Genomic DNA, 27,201 nt, shown 5'->3' on the forward strand with positions numbered 1-27,201 from the left:
TTTCCTTATTTATTTTCTGTCTGTATGATCTGACCATTGGTGTAACTGGATGTTAAAGCCCCCCACTATTATTGTGTTACTGTCAATTTCCCCTTTTATGGCCGCTAGCATTTGCCTTATGGATTGAGGTGCTCCTGTGTTGGGTGCATAAATATGTATAATTGTTATATCTTCTTCTTGGATTGATTCCTTGATCATTATGTAGTGTCCTTCCTTATCTCTTGTAACAGTCTTTATTTTAAAGTCTATTTTGTCTGATATGAGTATTGCTACTCCAGCTTTCTTTTGATTTCCATTTGCATGGAATATTTTTTTCCATCCCCCACTGTCAGTCTGTATGTGTCCCTAAGTCTGAAGTGGGTCTCTTGTAGACAGCATATATACAGGTCTTTTTTTTGTATCCATTCAGCCATTCTGTGTCTTTGGTTGGAGCATTTAATCCATTTACATTTAAGTTAATTATCGATATATATGTTCCTATCATTACCATTTTCTTAATTGTTTTGTGTTTGTTTTTGTGGGTCTTTTTCTTCTCTTGTGTTTCCTTCCTAGTGAAGTTCCTTTAGCATTTGTAAAGCTGGTTGGTGCTGAATTCTCTTAGCTTTTGCTTGTCTGTGAAGCGTTTGATTTCTCCGTCAAATCTGAATGATATCCTGCTGGGTAGAGTAATCTTGGTTATAGGTTTTTCCCTTTCATCACTTTAAATATATCCTGCCACTCCCTTCTGGCTTGCAGAGTTTCTGCCGGAAAATCACCATATGAGGATTCCCTTGTATGTTTTCTGTTGCTTTTCCCTTGCTGCTTTTAATATTTTTCCTTTGAATTTAATTTTTGTTTGATTAATATGTGTCTTGGTGTGTTTCTCCTAGGGTTTATCCTGTATGGGGCTCTCTGTGCTTTCTGGACTTGGGTGGCTATTTCCTTTCCCATGTTAGGGCAGTTTTCGACTATAACCTCTTCAAATATTTTCTCAGACCATTTCTTTTCGCTTCTTCTTATGGGACCCCTGTAATTTGAATGTTGGTGTGTTTAGTGCTGTCCCAGAGGTCTCTGAGACTGTCTGCAATCCTTTTCATTCTTTTTTCTTTATTCTGCTCCTCGGCAGTTATTTCCACTATTCTATCTTCCAGTGCACTTATTCATTCTTCTGCCTCAATTATTCTGCTATTGATTCCTTCTAGTGTATTTTTCATTTCACTTATTGTGTTGTTCATCTCTGTTTGTTTGTTCTTTAGTTCTTCTATGTCTTTGTTATACATTTCTTGTATTTCTCAATCCATGCCTCCATTCTATTTCTGAGATTTGGGATCACCTTTACTATCATTACTCTGAATTCTCTTTCAGGTAGGTTGCCTATTTCCTCTTCATTTATTTGGTCTTCTAGGTGTTTACATTGCTCCTTTGTCTGTAACATATTTTTTTGTCATCTCATTTTTTTTGATGGGTGGGACTATGTTCCTGTCTTACTGGTTGTTTGGCCTGAGGCTTCCAGCACTGGAGTTTGCAGGCAGTTGTGTATAGCTGGGTCTTGGTGCCTAGATGAGGACCTCTGGGAGACCTCACTCTGATTAATATTCACTGGGGTCTGAGGTTCTCTGTTAGTACAGCAGCTCAGACTTGGTACTCCCACCACATGAGCTCAGGCCTGACCCCCAGCCCATGAACCCAGATCCTGCAAACTGTGTAGCAAAAGAAAAAAAGAAAAAAAAGAACAAAAACAAAGAATAAAAAATAAAATTAGAAAACTAACAGATATATTAGAAAAAAATATACATGAAACAACAATTGGAATGTAAAACAGAACCACAATAGCAAAAAAAAACAAAGGGGGGTTGCTGGAAAAGGCCTTGGCTGTGGGGGGGCGGAGCTTAGGCAGGTGTGGAGTTTAGGTGGGAGGAGGGGTCTAGGCTCAGTGCAGCCAGAGTGGGTCTCAGTTTGCCTCCAGCCTTGGAGGGAGGAGGACCAGGCCCGGGACCCCAGAGGCTCCCCGGGGCCCAAGTGGGCAGGGGAAACACTAGCCATGTTCCTCCCCCGATCCTCCGATCCCCGAGGGTCCCTCTCCATTCACCTCTACTCTTCCTCTTCCCCCCCCCACGCTGCCAGAGAGGGCCTCAGAGGGCAGAGGACCAGGCCTAGGATGCCAGCAGGCTCCTTGGGGCCCAAGTTGGCGGGGGAAATGCTAGCCACATTCCCCTCCAATCCTCTGAATCCCCGAGGGTTTTCTCCCTGTCCCTGTTGATCCCCTCATGGTGAGTGGGCCTCTCCAGGTGTGGGAACCCCTCCCCTCCCCCAGTCGCCCCTCAGGGATGCTGGTCCCATCCCACCTCCACTTCTCCTACCCCCACACTCCCCCCCATGTCCTACCCAGTTGCTTGGGGGTTCCTCCTGTTCCCTTGGGTGTTGAGGTCTCCCACCAGCATCTGGTAGGTGCCCTAGTTGTGAGGAGACACAAACTGTGTCCTCCTACTCCACCATCTTGACTCCGCCCCCCCCGAGGGGCAGAGTCAAGATACATATTTACCTCTTAATGCAGGTAAAATATATATAATTCACTACAAACAGACAGCTATACAAGCCAAGCAAAACACCAGCACATCCAGACAGAAAGGCAAGGAAAGCTCCCTTACCCTTCAAGTCTTCCCGAAGCAGTCTTTCTACTGGGATACTACTTAATCAGAGTGAGAATTCTGTCACATCTTTCAAACAGACTTGACTTATCATTCTCAAAGGTTTTGTAACTCCTGGCTATTTCTAGCTGTTATTGAAACTCTGGCTATGTGCTTAACTCCTCACCAGGTTCAAGAAATTTGTAAAAACCTCCACACATGCCTGAGTTGAATTTTTCCAGGCATAGCATGCCACTAGCTTGCCCAGACTTTAGGCTTGCCTATGATCCATTCTGCTAGGAGAGTTTTCTTATCCAAAAATGAATGAGTGGAAAAGAGGAAATGATCTTAAACTCTGAAACTAGAGGTCTAATTTAGGTACAAAACGATATTTTATGATAGTGGGACTTTAAAGAGACTGGAATGAGGACTACAGAATCCCTATGAGTTGTTGTTTTTTTTTTTAATAGGTCCTTTTCTTTCTGGTTTGCTCTAATTGTGATTCTAGATGTCTCAAAATACCTCCCAAAATTTTGTTCAGTTTTATTCAATCAAATTTTATTTAATCATTCATTTAGAAAATATTTTTTGAGCACCCACCATATACCAGGTACTGCCTAGAATGTCAAAAAATGGAAGACTTGACTATCTAGGTTTTAAAAAGAGATTACAAAAACCCTTCCTGATATACACCAAATAAAGTTATCAGACTTTTACACACTGTTCTATCAGAACAAATCCGTAATTTAATACTTCCTCTTCTTAAGTGACATATATGTTTTCTATAAGTAATTTTCATAAATATATGTGTAGTTTCTTTGTTATGTTGGTTGCTAATGTGGATTCCATGTAGATCAAGACTTGGCCACCACACACTATTGAGTTATTAGCAAATTATTCATATAAAGAACATTTTCAACATTATTGGGACAATTCAGAAACTTATTTTTCTCAGTAAATATTTTAAATACCCTGATTAGCAATCAGCTACTAATAATTTTTGAATTTTCTGTTCAAGCAAAATGTAGCAATCAGGTTTCATGAAATAATTATGAACAGTTTGTGCCGACATAGAGGCATTTGTGACCATTTTATATTATTTTTCACCTTCCAGAGTATGTGCAAATATTAAACCAAGTGCCTGCCATATTCCACACACTTACAAATGCTGATAACATTGCCCTCCTTATTTTAATAGCTTTCTGGGAACTTTGCTAGGGTCTGTATTAAGGACTAACTAGATTTATGTGTATCCTCCTTTCCTATGATTCCTTTTCTCACTATTCATTCTATTAGTACAGACATCTCCTGCTTTAAATTTTCCCCATCAAATTTATAAATACAAAAAGACAAATTGTTGCACAACATTTACAACATCAACAACATCCAAAACCAAAAAAGCAGTCCCTTGGCTCCTTAAAGGCAACTCTTTTCAATCATTTTAACTATTTCTTTTGGTATTTTCTTCCATATGCCTAAATTTCCTGATTTTACAGTTTGAGATATTATCTATTGACTTCTTACTTTGGGAGATTAAAACTCTCTTTATATTTCCTCCAACTCTTCTCTATCCACACATGCTTGAGTGTATGTGTGCACATGTATACACACACACCCTTCTTCCCACGTCAACTTCCCAATAGCTATATAATAATTTTGTGTTACAATAATATTCAATTTTAACATTATTAAAACTATAACTATAGAATCATAGTTCAGCTGTATAGTATTCTATGATCCCATTTGCTTTCTTTTACATCTACATTTCCCTTTTTAAAAAAATTATATGTGTCAGGTGTGCAGCATTACAGTTCAATATCTGTATACACTGTAGATACACTACAGAGAGATCATCACCACAAGTCTAGTTACCAACCATCATCATACAGTTGACCCCCTTCACCCATTTTCCCTATCCCCAGTCCCCTTCCCCTCTGGTAACTACTGGTCTGTTCTCTATATCTATGAATTTATTTTTGTTTTGTTTGTTTTGGTTTTTGTTTCTTAAATTCTACATGAGTGAAATCATGCAGTAGGTGTCCTTCTTCATCCAACTTATTGTCTTTTTTTTTTTAACTTTCTTTTCTCTATGTACTGCTCTCTTGTCAAGGATTCCTAGTTTCATGGACCCCGGATCTGCCTCCTACTTTACTTATACCCTTCTTTTGAAACACAGATTCTAGTAACTTCCTGAGAAAGAGCAAATGGGAGGCAAATTTTTTGAGACCTTGAATGTCTGATGTTGTCTTTATTAAACTTATATTTGATTGAGAGTTCAGCTGGGTATGAGAATCCCATGTAGGGAGTTTTGAAGGCATTTCTTCTTCTTTTCTAGTTTCCAGAGTTAGTTTTGAGAAGTCTGATGCTATTATAATTCCCGATCCTTTTAAGAAACCTATTTCTTGTTTTTCCTTATAAAGTTTTAGAATCATCTTTTTGAGCCCAGTTGTGTGCTGGATTCTTCTTTTTTTTTTTTTTTTTTTTTTAATTGGAGCTTGGCTGGGTCTTACGACTCCACAGCCTTTTATTTTTAACTTTGGGTTTATTTATTTATTTATTTATGGCTGTGTTGGGTCTTCGTTTCTGTGCAAGGGCTTTCTCTAGTTGTGGCAAGTGGGGGCCACTCTTCATCGCGGTGCACGGGCCTCTCATTATCGCGGCCTCTCTTGTTGCAGAGCACAGGCTCCAGACGTGCAGGCTCAGTAATTGTGGCTCACGGGGCTAGTTGCTCCACAGCATGTGGGATCTTCCCAGACCAGGGCTTGAACCCGTGTCCCCTGCATTGGCAGGCAGATTCTCAACCACTGCGCCACCAGGGAAGCCCTGGACTCTTCTTAATTGTCCTTTTCAGTCTGAAAACTATCTCTAAATTCTGGGAAATGTTTTAAAATAGTTTATTCATTAATTTTCTTCCTTAATTTTTTTTCCATTGTGCCTTTTTAAAATTTCTATTTTTTGAATGTTAATCTCCTACAGTGAACTCCTAATTTTATTATCTTTCTCCCTCCTTTCTATATCTTTTCCCACTTTTGGGGAGATTTGCTCAACTTCATAATTTAATCCTTCAGATAAATGCTTTGTCCCTGCAGTTATTTCCAAGTGCACCATTATGTTCTTTCCTCTTTTTTACAGCCTCCTTTTCTTATTTCAAGGTTGCAGCGGCTTCACTATTTATTTGAAGACATTAATCATAATTTTTTAAACTTATTTTTGCTCTCTGAGTTGTTTAAAAATTCTTCAAAGTTCTTTTGTCTTTGGTTTATGTGTGTTCCATCTCCCATGTTATGGGACATTTTTTTTCCCATAAAATGATTGTCCATTCATATTTCAGTTGAAGTGCTAAGAAACTGCTAGGGTGTTCTGTATCCATAGGCTGGGCTTATTTACTGGTTCTCTGCAATATAAGGTGATAAAGCTGAACCATTTTACCAGGAGTTCTGAAATTCTTAATACCTCTAGGATATCTTCTACCAAAAGGAATGCTTTACTTTCCTACCTTGGATTTATAGTCTGGCTGCCACTGTTCTTAGATTCAAGTAGAGAAGGTATCTCACTATTCAGAATGTAGATTTGCATGTAATCCCACTGTTTTCAGCATAAAACTCTCCACCTTCAGATGTGTTTCTTTGGTACAAACTCATCAGAGATTAAAACTCTGATTTTCAACCACTCTCGTGGATCATGTGACTTGGCTTCTAGGATGTAAAATGTGCTACAACTCTTGTAGCAGAAACACCCTGTCCACATAGGAGCAAGATATTGTTGAGCAGAATTACAATTGACTCAATCTATCCACTGGGAAAATAATGTCCTTAAACAGCTCTACATGGTTAGTTATAAGTCCTTACAGAACATGTTAGAAAGTTGCTAAATTAATATAAAATAATATCAGCAAATTCTATAACTACATAATGCAATGGACATCAAGTCACAAAAATACCACATTCTTTAAAAATTATCCTAAATCCCTCATCATGCCTCCTAACTCTGTTTCCATGATCTCTGTAATCCTACATCACCTGTGTTCTTGGTTCCTACAACTTCACTGGTTTTAGAGCTTCCCACTGGGTCTTTCCTGCTGGGTCCTTTGGTCTCCCTCTTAGATATTGCTTTCTCTTAATCCCCAGGCAATGTCAACTCTCTCTCTCATAACTTCCATCTTAATGAAATATTTATTCACCCTTGTCAATATCATATTATTTATTAATATATTTAAAATAGAAAAATCTAATAGTACTCCTAGAAGCAGAGGACAAAAATCCCTCTCAGTTGCAAGAGAGGACAACATTCAAACTAGATCCACTACTTACAGCTTCCATTCCTGGTGAGGTTAGTTGTGTCTAATGATCATCTAAAATTCCCATTCTTTGGAAGCCTTCAAGCAGAGGGGTGGGCCAAACTTTAACCTATCTCTTCTCTTAAAATCTCTATTCTAGAGTTGGTTTCCTGATCCAGTTGAAGGTCCAGAGTTGTGAGGCAGGTAACTGCCAACATACACCATGGCTTCTGGTATTCTTTCAGGCCATTTGAAATGCCACCTTAAGAAACACCCTGAGTTCAAATCCGGCATACAGATACAACTCACAAATGTAGAGGACTGATTGGGAAAGAAAGCAGGAAGATCTCCTCTCTCTCTCCCCCTCCCTCTCCCCTCTCTCCCTCTCCCTCCCTCTCTCTCTCTCATACACACGCACACACACACACCCTCTGCCTTTGGCAGTTAAAAATTATGACCAAATGCTTCTCAGTAGATCTCAGTTGTTATGAGTGTATAAAGGAAGACAGCTGATCTCTAAGATAACAAGGGTCCAAGTAAAATAAAGTCTTATAGATTAAAGTCAACACTTAAATTAAAATGAAATCATATCCTGGACTGGCTGTGAAGTGCAGGTGTTCCATACTCTCTATGACCAACAGCCGTAGACAAACAGGTTGTAATTAGAGCATCATAGTTCAAAACTTCCAGCCAAACTCTCACTTTGGTCTCCTGATAAAGCTTTGCCTGAAATTGTAAATGTTTGAAATATAAGAGAAATTCAGACAGAAAATACAAGGGGTCCTTGAGAAAGAGACTTCCATTTGTACCTGGGCTAGTGGGTCAGGAGTCAGGGTCATGCCCTTTCCTGATGTGTCTCTAAATAGAACTAAGGCCCTGATGCTAAACTTTTCATAAACGATAGGGTTTGTGGTGGTTTCCTTTCAGCAACATATTTCTTGCTATGCAGGATACAATTATAAATAACTTATTATTCTGCACACGTATGTCCTTCTTTTTCTTTCTCTCCCTCCTCATTCATTCTTTCCATATCTTCAATCTACCTCCCACTCGAATGCCCCATCTCCCATGGCAGAAATACAAGCACATAGTGAGAAAAGCACAGAATTTAATGACCTCAGAAATGTCTACGTTTAAGCTCAATTTTTAGAATCTAATTTTTAGGTTGGAGTCTCTTCTTCTAATCCACATGGAATTCAGAAAATGTCAGGCCCAGAAATATTGAATACTAACCACATTTTGTTGGTGATAATAACTATGATAGCAAATAGCATGAAAATTCATTTTAATTACCAATTCTTTCCTTTAATTCATCAAAAAGGATATTAATTATAACAGCCAACATTACTTGGGTGCTTACTATGTTCCAGGCAGTGTTCTAAGTGACTGATGTGTATTATCTCATTAAATCATTGTAACAGTCCTATGAGGGATCGTTCCCACTTTATGGATGAAGAAAGGAAAACCCAGAAGAGCATTGACCTGATTGACAAGCAACAGTGCCAGAGTTGGAACAGAGACATCAACCCCCCAAAGTCTGGATTCATAAGGAATAGACTATAAGACCTCTCCACGTGACTGTGTACTGTATACAGAAAGAATCATTAATCAGGGAAAGTTAGAATGAAAGGAGCTAAGAAACCCACTAGTCTACCCTCCCCCCACATGGAGAAATGGAGGCGGCCTACAACGTCCCTGAGAGGTTGCACCCAGCTCTGTCGAGCTGACATGTTTGAAATTCAGCTGCTATTCTATTTGGTCAGCCTGAGCTAGCTCTGGGTAGTATCAAAACAAGGTGGAAGAGGTTTCCTGGCAACTAGAACAGTAACCTTGGCCTAACAGCCCCAGTGCTCAATTTTTCTTTCCCTCAATTCACTCAGACATGTCTTCCCTTTCTTTTTCAAATATCTTCTTCTTGATTTTTACAAGATAAAAGAAGAATTAAAACTTGTTTCATGAGGCCAGAAATGAGTTACCTTTAGAATTTGATATTCAATTATTGTTATTTTTTTAAATGTTATTTTTTGAATTTCCACCCCTCCACTTCTTAACAGATATAGGCTGCATGTTTTTAAAAAGTAAATTAAAAATTGTATTCCTTTCTGCTTATCCTTTTGGAAAACGCGGGCATTCCCTTTGAGAAAAACTATTTTTCTGAAGCTCAGGTCAAGGGTTCCCATTCTAAGGTCTACTTCAGCTGGAGGGCCGTGATCCCACTTCGCCGGGTTACCCCGCGGCGCCCAAGGTGAGTTAAAATGGAGTCAAACATCCAGGACAAAAGAGGCACCTTAGTCCTGGTGCTGTTTTTCTTCCAGGTAAAATGAGAAATCAAATCCTCCCCTCTTCAGGCAGCAACTGTCCTCTCTGAACATGACGTTAACTTCCACAAACGAGCCTGGTGGTAAAGGGGGTGATTAGCTACATAGGCCTTAACAGCTGGGCTCCCGGAGCAGGCAGCGGGGTGGGGGAGGGGCATCACCAGGCACCAGGGCTTGTAGTTCTATCGGCAGCAGCGGCGGCGGCAGCAGCAGATGAGAAGCTTCTAGAGGTGGGGGCAGGGGAAAGCCCAGACTGTAAACATCTCTTGCCTGTTGCCTAGAAGCAGTGGCAGCAAACAATCCAAAGACTGCTTCCAGATTTTCAACATTTCCTTTATACACAGGGCTCTGTTTCTTTTTAAGATATGCGGCCATTTTATAAGGTCATCGGCACACATGTGACATGTTTTAATCACTTCCTAGCCACCCCCGGGGAATTGCTTACCTAAAGTGGTCAATTATTGTTTAGCAAAACCTTGTTAATGTTAGTATATTAATTCTGGGGCTTTTATAAGCCTTTTAATGACTACTCTCTATTAGGCACTCATATTAGTCAGAATCAACAGAAACTTAAAAATATACTGCTTTGTTTAGAGGGAAAATTTGAGAGTTCCTTATTAATAGTTTTCTGAAACAAGCTGTGACGAAGGGCAGGAGTTATGTATTATAAATTTGTTGAAAATGTGATAACAGTAATGCTATGGACTGTCTTGCAGAAATGAACTATGAAATATCTCACACACACACACACACACACACACAGCAAGAAAAGGGCAGGGTAGTAATAATGGAAGATTTTAATTACCTACGCATAGGACAGGATTACATCAAGTGGAGGAAGTAGGGCTGGATCTGGTGCAAAGCTGCTTTCTAATTTAATGTGTACATCAACCTGAAAAGGAAGGAAAGAATGCCAGGTCTATGATTAAATAATATTTAGGACTCAAAGGAAAGAGAATGTGGAAAACAGTGATTAAACCTCATTAAGCATAGGATTTAATCCCAGATACAAGCTAGAGGTGTTTAGAGACAACATGGAATTTTAGGAAGACAGAAAATTAAATACAGCATATAATCATTAACTCAGAAAGAGACATGCCACCGAATTAAGGTCAGGGTAAATAGCAGGGAAATGGTTTTTAAAAACACAGCATCACCCAGAATGCCAGTCCCACTAATAAGTAGTAAATTTGTTTAGCCTTTTCCAAGATCACAGTGGAAAAGTAATGTTTCTAGAATGATGCAGCAAAGAAAAGGCTCCCCTACCCTTTTCCAAGATCCAGAAATCTTAAACAGAAAATCAAATCCTCTATACTTGGAAGGGAACTCTAAAAGGACCCAGGGGAGAAAAGAGAGGCAAAAAAATTACCAACTCAGAAGACAAACTTCTTTTATGACATTAAAAGCACACAACCCAGCAAGGCATCCACAGGGCCATTAAGGGGATGAGTGGGAAGTCAGTGACAGACGAGGCTGCCTTTGCTGAGAGCCTGAATGAATTCTCTGCCTGCATATTTACCAAAGAAGCTGAAGGTCACATCCCGGAAATCGGGATACATTTTCTTGAGGGGAAAAGTGAAATGTTAAAAGGATTTTATGATCACACAAGAGCAGATAGTTGGACAATTAGAACTATTAAAAGTTGACAGGTCACAAGACCCAGATTAAGTATGTCATAGAAATTGGAGAAAAGTGCAAAGGAAACAGGAAATGCCTTCAGCAGTGTTTCTTGATAGCTTGCTCAAAGAAGACTGAAGAATTGAGCTGGGAGCTATTCTAGGACTAGGTGTTTAAAAGAAATCCTGGGAATCTTTAGAAATCCAGCCAACAATAATCTGAGTCATGGGTACAAAGCAGATAGGCCCACCCTCGTTTTGCAGTTTTTAGAAATACATTATCTGGTGAAGAGTTAACATTAGCTTTATAAATCACAAACAACTGGTATTTTCACAGAAATGGGGCATTTATGCACTATTCCACACAGGTTAAAAATGGAATTCACTTAACTGCGTCTAAATTTCCTAAATTCTTTCTCATAATTTCATCTATAATCTGTCTGCATTAAATGCAGTAGTATGAGAGTAAATCCAAACTATCCCTAGACTCAAGGGAATGTGTATATGTGAAATGGAAAGGAAAGCTTTTGGAAATTACTGTCCGTTGTCACTTTCATCATCACCATCACTGTGCGATCATTAAACACATACTTGTGTACAATACTATAGCTAGGGAGTGGTTTGAGGGGGAGTCATTCTCTGTCTCAGGGTTTGGATCTCACACTGATTCATCTATGCTTTTGGTCATTGTCTTACCAACTATCATGGCATCGTATTATTTTTAAAAACAAAAAATAAGAACAGTCCACTTTCTGAGGATGTGCTCAGAGTGGACAACTGCTCCGTGTGTCAGCCTCCAGCTGTGTTTCCATGAACCCATCAAAATAATGTAAATAGTCACAGAACTGTGAAGTTAAAATCGGAAGGGCAGGTGGCATTACTTAGTGTTCATTAATCGCTTAAAAACTGCATTTTCTTTTCCTTTTGCCCTTCCTCCTCTCCGTCTGCCTGCCTTTCTTTCTACCCTCCCTCCTTCCTTCCTGTCTGCAAATGTTTATTGAATCTCCTAGGCCAGACTGTAATATTTAACAATAACAACATGCAAACATGTATTACTGCCCTCAAATAATTCCCAGAGTAGTGGCAATAGTGTGATAGAGGCTAAAAGAGTAAAAACCCAAAGTGTCCAGAATTATACAAGACAGTACATAACACAGCCACGGGCTAGTCAAGGGAAAGGTGGGCTGTAGAGGAAACAAGAAGAGTTAAGTGAAGGAGAGGTGAGAAAGGATGCTGTAAACATAGAGTATATTTACAAAGGTTTAGAGAGGAGACAACACAGTGAACTGCAAAATCATGTGACCAGATTATTCTCTCATTTTGTATTTTTATATTTTTTCCACCAAACTCTACTACACTAACCGCATTTATTTATTAATTTTTAAATCAGTTTACTGTTTTTATTTTTTTTATTTTTATTTATTTATTTATTTTTGGCTGCGTTGGGTCTTCGCTGCTGTGCACAGGCTTTCTCTAGTTGTGGCGAGTGGGGGCTACTCTTTGTTGCTGTGCGCTGGCTTCTCATTGCAGTGGCTTCTCTTGTTGCGGAGCACGGGCTCTAGGCACACGGGCTTCAGTAGTTGTGGCACACAGGCTCGGTAGTTGTGGCTCACAGGCTCTAGAGCACAGGCTCAGTAGTTGTGGCACACGGGCTTAGTTGCTCCACGGCATGTGGGATCTTCCCGGACCAGGGATCGAACCAAGTCCCTTGCATTGGCAGGCAGATTCTTAACCACTGAGCCACCAGGGAAATCCCACAGCATTTATTATTGAATTTAATTTCTTATATTTTCTTAGGAAGAAAATAGCAAAAGCAGAAAATAGAACAAAGTGAGTAGAGAGCTGAGTGATTTAGAAAAAGGATATCAAAAGTGTTCATAAATTTCAGGAATACATGTACTTTGTTTAACCTTTTCATTAATGACCAGGAGGGGTCTACTTCAAAAGTGAAATTTTGGTGGCTTACCAAGAAAATAAGGATGGTGAAGAGAGGTGGTGACATTGACATGATTGAATACATCAGGCTCTGTGGACCTAAAAAGAGCAAGAATATTTTATGCAAGAAAGAGGAAAATCACATAGCAAGGGCTACCTATATGCATATGGAATAAAGAGAGCACAGTGGAAAATATGGACCAGGGTAATACAGTGAAGGTATGATCAACATGAAAATAATACCTCTTAATTTTTCTTAACAAGCCATCCCATTAGAAACTGGTGAAATCATTCTTGCAGAAGTACTGAAAAATCACTCTTGTAAATCACTCCCTTCTAGCTCTAAAGCTGTATTGCAGTTCAAGACCTGAACACACACCCACTCTTCCTCTTCCTGTGCCTACCGCAGAGCTCAAGCCAGGAAACTGGCTTTGCACTGATCACATTAACTTTCTCCTTTACCATCTTCATTGGAATCTACAGTCACTGTACTACTCACATTCCTCAATCTTAGTGAACGTCAGCAAGCAGGACTCTCAGAAAATGCGAAGTTTTTTAGTACCCCCAAGTCTCCCTTTCCATCTTTCACATTTTGCTTAATATTTCTCTAGTTTCCCTACTACAATGTAGCAAACCCTGTGTTTTAAAGAAATACCTCTAATAATCATTTAACCATAGTGTATGGTATGCCAGCTTTACCTAGGTTATTCCCATTAAGTCATCACTAATTACAGAAGACAAATCTTTATTCCAAATGAGAGGAATTTTAAAAGCAAGCTAAGCAAATGACGGGTATTTGCCTGGAAGGAAGTAGGGATAGGAAAGGGGATGCCATGGAACTTATCAGAGACCCTGTAAATATGACATTAAAAATAAAAAGCTCCAGTACCTCACTGGCCGTAATGCTGGAGCAGTGTCCAGGACACATTGGCCAATGTTTATATTTTAGTTGCTGGGTCACAGGGTAACCATGTTTGTAAATCAAACTTATTTCATCTATCTTACTCAGAAAGTAGTCTCTCTACTGCAAAGAACATAGCCGGCATGCAAAAGAACAGTTTTTTTTTTTTTTTTTTTATTTCCCTGATTTCAAAGCCTGAAGTAGGTTATACCAAATAGTAGTGAAGTTTTAAAAAATGATATATGTCAGATGATTAATTGATTGATGATTTGCAAATAAAAACATGGTCTACGTGTCACTTTAATTCTTAAGGAGGTAGTGGAGGAGTAAAATATGTCAGCTGATCAATGCATATAGATGATTAAGAACACTGAGCTGATTTCAGCAGATTGGAGCTCTGGGCCAAGAACTGCCTTTGACTTGCTTTCTGACCTCTGGCAAATCAATGAAAACTCATCTCTACGCACTTGCCGCACTTTTAAAAATAGAAATAAAAAGATTCTCTGCCTACTCACCCAAACATTTGCTGCTGCAAAATAAGAGATGAACCTTAAAAATAACCTTGCAGTAAGTACCATGTGACGGGTATCACTTTAAAGCAGTGACACATACGGCAGAGGAGAACCCTGTAAATATTTGTGAAACAAGTATAAATTTCTGGAAACAGTACTTGAATAAATTTAAAAAGAGTCTCTTGGAAGGAATGGAAACCTAAAGTCAAACTACTAGAGTAAAAATACTGGAGACATTGACACATATTTAGGCATGGTTTCTGAAGGAAAAGTTTCCATTATGAGGGACAACTTTTCACTTATTTTCAATCTCTCTTTCATACCTCTCCCTTGTTTGCACTCCTGGCGATCACTGCTGCTGATAAGGCAGGATGCAGGATGATGCTTGAGTATTTGTATGTTCATTTCTTCAAAATATGGTTTTCCAGCAAGTACCATGAGCTTTGGTCATTTAATATCTCTTCCAAATTTATACTTTCTTTACATAGACATTGGACACACTTTACTCTGATTTTATAAAGCAACAATAATTCATTTTCAGATCCTGAATGATATGTGCACATTACAAAAAAGAAATGATGTGCTCAAAGCCTAAATGCAGTTAAAGTTGCTTTAGAAATATTTTAAAAACAATTTTATAAATTCTCCATAGTTTTTAGCATCTGGATATATATAGATAGTCCATTTCAACTTATATTCCAAATGTCAATTGTGTTTATGAAAATTCCTATATAATTTACAGATATTTCTCAGAATTCAAAGAGTAATATTAGGAAAATAATTCATAACCGTATTCTAAAAAATAGCTAGGAATAGTCTGGGAGATATGGAAAAAATAAAAGGCCAGAGTGGACAGTAAGCCTATCAACGTGAACAAAAGTTGCTTGTATTTATTTATTTATTTTTAATTTTTAATTTTATATTTCAGTATAGTTGATTAACAATGTTGTGTTTCAGGTGTAGAGCAGAGTGATTCAGTTATACATATACATGTGTCTATTATTTTTTAAGTTCTTTTTCCATTTAGGTTATTACAGAATATTGAGCAGAGTTCCCTGTGCTATACAGTAGGTCCTTGTTGGTTATCTATTTTAAATGTGGCAGTGTGTATATGTCAATCCCAAGCTCCCAATCTATCCCTTCCCTCCACCCTTCCCCCCAGTAACCATAAGTTTGTTCTCTAAGTCTGTGGCTCTGTTTCTGTTTTGTAAATATGTTCATTTGCATCGTTTTTTTTAAGATTCCACATATAAGTGATATCATATGATATTTGTCTTTCTCTGTCTGACTTACTTCACTTAGTATGAAAATCTCCAGGTCCATCCATGTTGCTGCAAATGGCATTACTTCATTCTTTTTAATGGCTGAGTAATATTTCATTGTTTATATATACATCTTCTTTACCCATTCATCTGTTTTGGACATTTAGGTTGCTTCCATGTCTTGGCTATTTTAAATAACACTGCAGTGAACATTGGGGTGCATGTATCCTTTCGAACCATGTTTTTCTCCAGATATATGCCAAGGAGTGAGATTGCTGGATCATATGGTAGCTCTAGTTTTAGCTTTTTAAGGAAACTCCATACTGTTCTCCATAACAGCTGTACCAATTTACACACCCACCAGTAGTGCAGGAGGGTTCCCTTTTCTCTACACCCTCTCCAGCATTTATTGTTTGTAGACTTTTTGATGATGCCCATTCTGACTGGTGTGAGGTGATGCCTCATTGTTATTTTGATTTGCATTTCTCTAATAATTAGTGATGTTGAACATTTTTTCATGTACTTTTCATGAGGTTTTGACATACCAGTCTATATATATATATAAACATATATATAAACAAGGTCGTTTCAAGTTGCTGGTCTTTTAATTTCAAATGCATTTCCAATATCCTGCATTTGTGCTCTCCTCTTCTCACAGTTGCTGGTTTTGATATCATATTTGTGTGGATGATTTCCTACCTTTACTGTATGTTTGCCTTTACTGGTGAGTTTTTCCATTTGTAATTTTCTTGTTTCTAGTTGTACTCATTGACAGCCTACAGGAGGGCTCATGCCAATGAGTATTCCCCAGAACTACCGCTGCCAGTGTCTTTGTCTCTGCAGTGAGGCATAGCTGCCCCCTGCCTCTGCAGGAGACCCTCAAATACTAGCAGGTAGGTCTGGCCCGGGGTCTTACGAGGTCACTGCTTTTTCCCCGGGTTCTGGTATGCACGAGATCTTGTGTGTGCCCTCCAAGAGTGGAGCTTCTCTTTCCCCCCGTCCTGCGGGATTCCTGTGATCAAACCCCACTGGCCTTCAAAGCCAGGTTCTCTGGGGGGCTTCTCCTCGCATTGCCAGACCTCCAGGCTGGGGAGCCTGATGTGGGGCTCAGGACTTTCACTCCTGTGGGAGAACTTCTGTAGTATAATTATTTTCCAGTTTGTGGGTTGCCCATCTGGTGGTTATGGGATTTGATTTTATTGCTATTGAGCCCCTCCTACCTTCTTGTTGTGGCTTCTTCTTTGTCTTTGGATATAGGGTATCTTTTCTTGGTAGGTTCCAGCGTTTTTTTTGGTCAACGGTTGTTCAGAAGTTAGTTGTTATTGTGGTGTTTTCATAAGAAGAGGTGAGCTCACATTCTTCTACTCTGCCATCTTGTCTCCTCAACAGTTGATTTTAAAGTCCATTGATATCCACCTCCTTACATACACACACACGCATGCACACACACACACAGATCATTTGGGTTGCGTACTATGTTATTTTAAATTTCATTCTACTTTGTATGTGATACGGTTTTAAGAGCAGCTTTGAAATTAAGCAAAGTATATGTTGCTAATGTAGTATAGTTAAATAAATGCAGGACATACGAGTCAACTGTGTTTAGGTATAATACTTACAAGTATTTTGTAAGGCTCCATGGGATTGACTTTGTAAACCCCAAATTCAAGAAGTTACAACAAATTTTTCAAACTATTTCACTCTCTCATATTGTTAGAGAATGTATACAGTCCTTAAAAAATATTCTACCACATAGGAAGTTAATTTTCACATTTATCTGGTCTCAGAAAGACCCCAGTGTAAGGAAAGGTCAAGGAAGAGGTTAAGGTAAGTTGTGGGAAAGATGGCACATTTTCTTGCTCTAGACATAGGTCTCTATTTAAGTGAATGGAGGATCTTTCTTAATTGGCCAAACCTGGATGAAGGGCACAGAATTAGCAACTGATCTCAAAAACAAGTTAGAGAATGCCATTAGATAATATCTATTAACATGGAAAGACACTTACAGTGTACTGTTAAAAAGAGAGAGGCAAATTCTAAAACAATATTTACAGTGATTAATCATTCCTATGAGCAAGGAATAAAAAATAAAATACGTAGATATAAGAATGAATTCATAACGATTATCTCTAGGTTATGGAATTGTGGAAGTTTTTTTGCTTTATCTGAAATTTCTAATATTACTCAATGAACAAGTACTATTCTGCCATAAAAGAAATGGTATTTTTAACTTTTAAACAAAAAATCAATTCCTGTTTTCTGAGATATCTCAGATTTGATATTCTCTCAGATTTTGATTCATACATAGTTGACATTTAGACATAAATTTTCCTTCATGTTACATGCATATTTGCATGTAATCTATAGAGTACATAGATAACTGCATCTAGTAATTAATAACAGATTTAAGTTTATATAAAATTAACAAGACCTTTTAACCTAATTATTCAATGGTAACAAATTTTGCTGAGACTTTTAAGTTAATTTATTACATGCTAACAATAAGAATATATTTTGACTTATAAAATTAATAGGGTTGTGTAAAATTAATAGTTACTGGTTTGTTTCTCCAGTTACATGCAGAGAGTCTTAGAATCATATAATGGTTTAGGGCTGCAAGGGATCATTCAGCTTAACCCATTAATTTTATAGATAAGGATGCTGAGGTTCAAAGAGACTAAAATATTACCCAAGGTCACTCGTTTAGTTCATGGCAGTGAGTATTATGACCAAGTCTTCTGATGTTGAGTCCATCTAAGTTCACAGTGTATACAAAAGAATATATACAGATAGAATTTACTTCTTTCTTCTGAAATTCTTTGCTTTACTGTATTTGAAATTCTGAAGTTGCCTTTATTTAATTTTAAAGTACTTAGTTTATCTCTTTAGAACTTGTCTTTTAATATTAATAAATTTAGATTTATTTGAAGCAATTTTAGGCACTCATAGTTGTAAAAATATATATTGAATATAAAGGTATGGCTTAAAAAGTTTTGACTTTAAATCCTGATTCCACTTTGCTGATTTGTTGAATTTTCAAGAGCAGTTTTAAATATTTCAATTTAGAGGTCAAGTAGTGTAAACTCACATGTGTCTGACAGTAATCCATATGAATGGTTCAAAAATACCTTAGTGTTACACATATACACACACGAAAACATACACACATATACATTCAGTTCATTTTGATAAAACGATATTGAGTATGAAAATCTATTTTAACTAATATTTCATATGAGGAATCATTTAAAACATTGATCACATTTAGGAAGCAACATGGCACAGAGGAAGAGCTTTGGCATCTTTGTTGTTGTTGTTGTTTTTATTTTGTTTTGGCTTTGGAGTCTTAAACACCAAAGTGGAGTTCCAATCCACCTACCAACATTCAGAGCTTGAGGTAAATTGTTCAACCTTTCTGAGCCTGTTTTCTTATCTGAAAGTAGGATTTAAAACTTTGTAGGAGTATTTTTTGAATGATAAGAAATGTTATGTAAAGCACCCAGATTACTGAAGGACACAGAAAACATTCAGTACATTGTACCTTATTTTTAAATTAGAATTTATATAAAGAATGCATGAGCAATGTCCTTTTTAAACTCCAGTTAATCTATAATTTCCTTCCATTCATACTCATCCAGTTGCTCACTGTTACCGTAATAGGTTATAGTCTCATCTTATTCCACAGCTCAGCAGACCATGAAAGAGTAGATTCCAGGGAAAACTTGCTCTTCTCTGAGGAGAATAGGAACTTTCAGAAAGAGGATACAGTATTTATTTTATTTTTCTGGGATCATCTTTTCTAAAAAAATTATTATTGGAGTATAGTTGATTTACACTGCAGCGTTAGTTTCAGGTGCACAGCAAAGTGATTCAGTTACACACAGACAAATATCCATTATTTTTCAGATTCTTTTCCCATATAGGCCTTTACAGTGTATTGTGTAGAGTTTCCTGTGCTAGACAGTAGGTCCTTATTAGTTATCTATTTTATATACAGTAGTGTGTCTATGTCAACCCCACAATGTATATTTTATATTTAAGAAGTTCAGTCATCTTATTCCATGCACAGAAACAACCAGATTGTAAACAGTTTCAAAAATCTCAGATTTATAAGATTTCTTAAAAATTTTTGTTACTCATCAGACCTTCACATGATTACAAACAATATATGTTACTGAGGATATAGGTGTTAACTGTCTGTATCTCTGGAAAAGAGCAAACAGCAGACCATGGAAGACACAGCGTCTACCTTCAGCTATTTGAAAGGCTGTTGTGCTGTATCAGCCAGGGTTGCTAGTTGCAAGCAACAGAAATGGACTTTGAATTGTTTAAGCAGAAAAGTAAATTGTGGAGTAGTTCACAAAATCACTGGTAAGGCTATAGAGTCAGGCTTGGAAATGGGCACGAACAAAGAAGGTTTAGTAGCAGCCAGGATCCCATCCCAAATCATCCCACAAAACCAGCCCAGTAAGCACATAGTGCTGCCACCCCACTGGACATGTGATCTCATGGCTTGTATTGCTGTCACCCTGGCTCTGAACCCTGGACACCACTGATGGTCTTCTGTGCTACTGCCCCTAGAAACACAATCCTTCAAGCTCTCTTGCCACTGCTTGCTGCTACAGTGCATTGTCTTTGGTCTGTTTTTTTCTTGGGTCACTAACACCAGATTTAAAGTTGAGCTAAGGAAGACTGGGAATAAATATTTCTGCTTTTGCCTTTCCCCACCCCCACTACCAGATTCACAAATTAGTGAATTCTCTAAACAGAGGAAAGGTTCAAATGTTGGGCAGCCAAGGAAATATACAATGTATCCACTCTCTAAGTGGAAGAACAGGCAGAGTTTTTCTGAGTTGCCACAACAGAAAGCAGGACTAAGAAAGAAGATGTCAGGGGAAGGGGAGGTTTGATGTTTGCAGATTTAAACATGATAAGAAACTTTCCACAAAATAAAATTGTTAAAGAATGAGATAACTGCTCTAAAAAGTTGGGAACTCCCTGCTACTACTGAAATTTAAGTAAATGATATATGGCCATCAGAAAAGAGAGCTATAGAAAAAAATCCACAACGTTTCTATGATTCTATCCTTCTGTTGAGATTGGGATTCTGCCTCGGATTATGGTTTTTTGTATATTTCCACCATATTCTGTGTTATGGTCCTGTTGCAAATATCGCTGGGGCCTGGGACAGACAGAACTCCCCACTGACCTGTGCATCTCAGTCAACTTAGTGAACTCCCAACTGATCCCAGTGAGCTGAAAAAATAGTATTTTTAATATCTGCTGTCACATGGATATGGTTGGGAAGCTGACTCTGAGGAGATAAAGATAATTATTTTTACAAACTTAACAGTATATATTTCTGTGGTCAATATCTCTATCTATATATATCATATATACATACATATGTTATATGATGTGATATCCATGATACTTGATATCCAATATATGCTATATATATATATATATATATATATGTATAATATTTTCTACTTAAAAATAAAAGTGCTAGTGGGAGTAGATCTGCAAGTAGACAGTATAGGTTATAAATAATAACAGTAAAGCTAATAGATTACCTACTAATATTTATACAAAAAGTACAATCAGACTCCTGACTTTTAGATGTGACTGGTATTTATGAGGTTTTGTAATTACTTTTGCTTCTGAATTTTATTAATAATAATAATGGTACTGTTGATAATAATATAATTATTGTGCTGTTAAGTGCTTAAGTATATCATCTAATTTAAACCTCACAGCAACACAATAAGTTTCTTATCCTCATTATCTGATGAAGGCACAGCCTCGAGGCTGTTACTTATGTTGTCGAACTTCACAGCCCTGGCTGATGATAGAATCTGGGATGGAACCAAAGCCAGTCTGACTGTAGCAGCCCTGCTCTTAGCTACTGCCTCTCCAGTCACTGATGCTTTTGCATCTTCAATGATAAGTGTATCCCTACTCTTTCTGCTTTTTCCTCTCAGCCACCATTAGCTGCTCTATTTCTTGATGTATAAATTCAGTATGTGCTCAGTGTATTTCTGATGTCCACTTGCTTGCATCTATGTAACAAATAAATATTCAGGTTTGTAGCGATCATTTACCTATTTGTACAGATCTCTCCCAACAGGAAACAGTGCAGTAAGCCTCCCTTTAATTTTGGGAGATCAGCTGTGCTCCAGATCCTCAGAGTTGGATGTCCTGATGTTCAACACAATCCAGAGACAGGGCGGATGCAACATCTCATGAGGCTGCTGGGGTGTCAAAGTTGAACCTTAGGAATCCATGAGGAGAGGTTTTAGAGGAAATCAGGATGTTTAGTAACAGAAGACAGAACCCTTAGCAGTAGCACACGATTTTGCAAAGATTAGATGCAATTATGGTGGTTTTAAAATGAATGTTGTCTTTAGAGAAGAGCTAACACCTATCCTTCTCAAACTCTTCCAAAATATAGCAGGGGGAGGAACACTCCCAAACTCATTCTGCAAGGCCACCATCACCCTGATACCAAAACCAGACAAAGATGTCACAAAAAAAGAAAACTACAGGCTAATATCACTGATGAACATGGATGCAAAAATCCTCAACAAAATACTAGCAAACAGAATCCAACAGCATATTAAAAGGATCATACACCATGATCAAGTGTGGTTTACTCCAGGAATGCAAGGATTCTTCAATATACACAAATCAATCAATGAGATACACCATATTAACAAACTGAAGGATAAAAAGCATATGATCATCTCAATAGATTCAGAAAAAGCTTTCGACAAAATTCAACACTGATTTATGAAAAAAAACCTCCAGAAAGTAGGCATAGAGGGAACTTACCTCAACATAATAAAGGCCATATATGACAAACCCACAGCCAACATCATTCTCAATGGTGAAAAACTGAAACCATTTCCACTAAGATCAGGTACAATACAAGGTTGCCTACTCTCACCACTATTATTCAACATAGTTTTGGAAGTTTTAGCCACAGCAATCAGAGAAGAAAAAGAAATAAAAGCAATCCAAATTGGAAAAGAAGAAGTAAAGCTGTCACTGTTCACAGATGACATGATACTATACATAGAAAATCCTAAAGACATTACCAGAAAACTACTAGAGCTAATCAATGAATTTGGTAAAGTAGCAGGATACAAAATTAATGCACAGAACTCTCTTGCATTCCTATATACTAACGATGAAAAATATGAGAGAGAAATTAAGGAAACACTGCCATTTACCACTGCAACAAAAAGAATAAAATACCTAGGAATAAACCTACCTAAGGAGACAAAACACCTGTATGCAGAAAACTATAAGACATTGATGAAAGAAATTAAAGATGATACAAACAGATGGAGAGAGATATGATGTTCTTGGATTGGAAGAATCAACATTGTGAAAATGACTATACTACCCAAAGCAATCTACAGATTCAGTGCAATCCCTATCAAACTACCAATGGCATTTTTCACAGGACTAGAACAAAAAATTTCACAATTTGTATGGAAATACAAAAGACCCTGAATAGCCAAAGCAATCTTAAGAAAGAAAAATGGAGCTGGAATCAGGCTCCCTGACTTCAGACTAGACTACAAAGCTACAGTAATCAAGACAGTATGGTACTGGCACAAAAACAGAAATATAGATCAATGGAACAGGATAGAAAGCCCGGAGATAAACCCACGCACATATGGTCACCTTATTTTTGATAAAAGAGGCAAGAATATACAATGGAGAAAATACAGTCTCTTCAATAAGTGGTGCTGGGAAAACTGGACAGCTACATGTAAAAGAATGAAATTAGAACACTCCCTAACACCATACACAATAATAAACTCCAAATAGATTAAAGACCTAAATGTAAGGCCAGACACTATAAAACTCTTAGAGGAAAACATAGGCAGAACACACTGTAACATAAATCACAGCAAGATCCTTTTTGACCTACCTCCTAGAGAAATGGAAATAAAAACAAAAATAAACAAATGGGATCTAATGAAACTTAAAAGCTTTTTCACAGCAAAGGAAACCATAAACAAGACGAAAAGACAACACTCAGAATGGGAGAAAATATTTTCAAATGAAGCAACGGACAAAGGATTAATCTCCAAAATTTATAAGCAGCTCATGCAACTCAATATCAAAAAAACAAACAACCCAATCCCAAAATGGGCAGAAGACCTAAATTGACATTTCTCCAAAGAAGACATGCAGATGGCCAAGAGGCACATGAAAAGCTGCTCAACATCACTAATTATTAGAGAAATGCAAATCAAAACTACAATGAGGTATTACCTCACACCGGTTAGAATGGGCATCATCAGAAAAATCTAGAAACAGTGAATGCTGGAGAGGGTGTGGAGAAAAGGGAACCCTCTTGCACTGTTGGTGGGAATGTAAATTGATACAGCCACTATGGAGAACAATATGGAGGTTCCTTAAAAACCTAAAAATAGAACTGCCATATGACCCAGCAATCCCACTACTGGGCATATACCCTGAGAAAACCATAATTCAAAAAGAGTCATGTATCACAATATTCATTGCAGCACTATTTACAATAGCCAGGACATGGAAGCAACCTAAGTGTCCATTGACAGATGAATGGATAAAGAAGATGTGGCACATATATACAATGGAATATTACTCAGCCATAAAAAGAAACGAAATTGAGTTATTTGTATTGAGGTGGATGAACCTAGAGTCTGTCATACAGAGTAAAGTAAGTCAGAAAGAGAAAAACAAATACCGTATGCTAACACATATATATGGAATCTAAAAAAAAAGAAAATGGTTCTGAAGAACTAGGGGCAGGACAGGAATAAAGACGCAGATGTAGAGAATGGACTTGAGGACATGGGGAGGGGGAAGGGTAAGGTGGGACGAAGTGAGAGAGTGGCATGGACATATATACACTACCAAATGTAAAATAGGTAGCTAGTGGGAAGCAGCCACATGGCACAGGGAGATCAGCTCGGTGCTTTGTGACCACCTAAATGTGTTGGATAGGGAGGGTGGGAGGGAGACATGAGAGGGAAGAGATATGGGGATATATGTATATGTATAGCTGATTCACTTTGTTATAAAGCAGAAAGTAACACACCATTGTAAAGCAATGATACTCCAATAAAGATGTTAAATAAATAAATAATAAAAAAATAAAATGAATGTTGTCAAGTGTCACAGGCCCCACAAGTAGGGCATGCCCTACCCATAGGATTATCTCTTTCCACCCGAAGCAAAAACATCCTCTACAACACCCATGACAGATGGTTCTTCACCTCTGCCTGAACACTTTTGGAAATGGAGAACTCTAGCTTATTTTGTATTGAATAAATAACTTCTTGTTGCTGCTGGCACTAAGTTTTTCAGGCCTAGAAATGTGAATTCATCAGCTCACCAGGGAGCTTCAGAAAACAGAACCATATGCCTGCTATTCTGGGCACCTTTCATTATCAAGGTATCTGGAAACTAAATGAATAATCAGAAGGATGCTTTCTAAACTTAGAATAATAGAAAATAAAATTACATATTATTATGAAATTTTCCCCTCAAGTCATGGAAAAAGCCTCATGAATTATTCCTGTCCAGCCACAGAGAGAGCATTTCTGATAAGTGGAATGTACAAGGTCTCTCTCTCTCTCTCTCTCTCTCTTTCCGGAAGAATGCTGAATAAATTCAATCCAGTTTCTCAAATAACCAGTTTTTATCAGCCACAAATCCATCACCTCATGCCAGAATTTTACTAGGGTGATAAAGAACATGCTGGTGAGGATGGGTATTAGCACATTGAATATCTGGTAGTGGCAATCTTTTGCAGGTTGGTACTAGTAGTAGGAGATGCTGTTACAAAACTGGGCTCCCTACTAGCAAGGGGGATGATGGGATCTAGAATATCAGAGACTAGGGGCAGCACTTAACTTCAGAAGCAGGGTGGACAGAATTACTTTAAATGGAAACAAAGTAAAAGGGTACTTTACTTTAAAAGGGCAGTACCTGGAATGGCGATTGGGGATAGGGGTGGGGGGGCTGCTGACCTTCAGAAATCTATTGAGGTGGCTCATAGGACATGATGTTTCTAAAGGCAAGAAAGATGAGAACTGCCTAATACATAATTAAAAGAGATCAAGAATAATGCGCAGAAGCCTGAGATCAGGTGTCCTCGTGAAAAGTCACGATCCTTCACTCAGTTTCCAGATTTATACCAGTTCTAAGACCAAAAACCTGTCAACCAAAGAAGAGGCAAGATCTTCGTGAAGAAGGGCCCTGAAATACTATAGCATATATTTAGAAGTGCTTTCTCCTTTTTTTCTTAAAGGGATCTATGGTCATTTACTCAAGAAACCGTACCCAGGGCACAGAGCCTGAGCTCAGCTCATGAGTGGCATGGCGTGGGGTACAAGCAGAAGAGGGACTGCTGTTGCACTGTCGGTCCTACTCAAGAATAACCTCAAGTGACAGCAGTGGACAGTTATCCTCCCAAAGAGCAGACCTTTGAGCTATACATCTGTTCATTTTCTTCTAGTGGAATGAAAAGTTGCCTGAGGTTACAGTCTCATGGGCAGTGGTGAATGGCTTAACTTGCTGGTCAGGGCCGTTGAGAGGAGCAAGATTCCAAGACCAGGAAAAGGCAGTTCAAGGAAATAAATAAGTGGCTGGACCTATGGTTAAAAGCAAAGAGTATTAGGATCTCTGTGCTACACATTAATGTTCATAAAAGACATCCACTGAAAAAGAGGCATGGAATAACCGAGCCACAGGATGATTTGGCCAGTAGGTGTCAGCCAGCCTCCTTGCCCATTTCAGTGCTTATACAATAGGTTTATGCATAGGGTAAGCAAGCATGGCGGAAAAGATGGAAGCTATTTATGAGCCCAAGAGCACAGGCTTCTTTTCACAAGGGCTGATCTAACTACTACTACTCATAAATGTCCAACCTGCCAGTAACAGAATTCAATATTGAATTTCCCATATGGTACCAAACAAAACACTGAAGAAAAGTTGATTACATTAGGCCCTTTATATCCTAGAAAGGGCAGTGTTCCATCATGGCCTTGACTGACATATATCTGCATATGAGTCTGTCTTCCTGCATAGAGTGCCACTACCAGAACCCTCCAAAGACTCACAGAGTATATGAGAAATTGGCATAGGGTCTATCATAATATCATCTTAAATTGGGGAACTCATTTTATGGCAAAGGAAGCATGGCATTGGACACATGACCATGAGATCCACTGGTCCTAATCACATACCATAACCTTCAGAAGCTGACTCCTGAAGGTTTTCCTGAGGGACAGCTAAGAGGTGACATCCTTCAAGGATAAGGAGGTATTCTTCAAGATATGGCATATACCTTAAACCAATGGTCATTATTTGATACCATATACCCAATAAATAGAACATATGGGTCCATGAAACAAAGAGTGGAAACAGGAGTGGTGCTGTTTACCATTCATCCACTTAATTACTTTGGAAAATTTTGTTTCCTGTCTCTTCAATTTTAGGTTCGGTAGGTCTAAGTTTCCTGATTCCAAGGGAAGGGATGCTTCCACTGAACTTTTATGCTGTAGCTACCATCTTAACACTTTAGGCTCTTATGCCAGTTAACTAGTATTGAAAGAAAAAAATATTATCTCTGGCAGGTATAATTGATCCTGATCATCATGAGGAAGTAGGACTAATCTTACATAATCAGGATGGGAAGGAATATATTTGACACTCAGGTCATCCACTGGAGAGCATTCGTTGTTGTGCCCATGCCCAGTTGTAATCTGA

The 27,201-nt window shown here is 38.1% G+C and overlaps 1 protein-coding gene and 1 long non-coding RNA gene across 3 annotated transcripts in view; one reads left to right on the forward strand and one right to left on the reverse strand.

Moving 5' to 3' along the window:
• The window catches only part of LOC309627291 (uncharacterized protein), a 297,871-nt gene that overhangs the window by 114,765 nt on the left and 155,905 nt on the right, over positions 1–27,201 (forward strand). The window lies entirely within an intron of this gene.
• LOC309627304 lies at positions 5,148–26,407 on the reverse strand. The gene is made up of 2 exons (XR_014243665.1): positions 12,783–26,407; positions 5,148–10,092 (listed from the first exon to the last, which is right to left on the reverse strand). It is a non-coding gene; the product is annotated as an uncharacterized lncRNA (long non-coding RNA).

Source organism: Balaenoptera borealis (assembly GCF_965194805.1).
Source record: "Balaenoptera borealis genome assembly, chromosome: 4".
In the NCBI taxonomy this organism is placed as follows: Eukaryota; Metazoa; Chordata; class Mammalia; order Artiodactyla; family Balaenopteridae; genus Balaenoptera; species Balaenoptera borealis.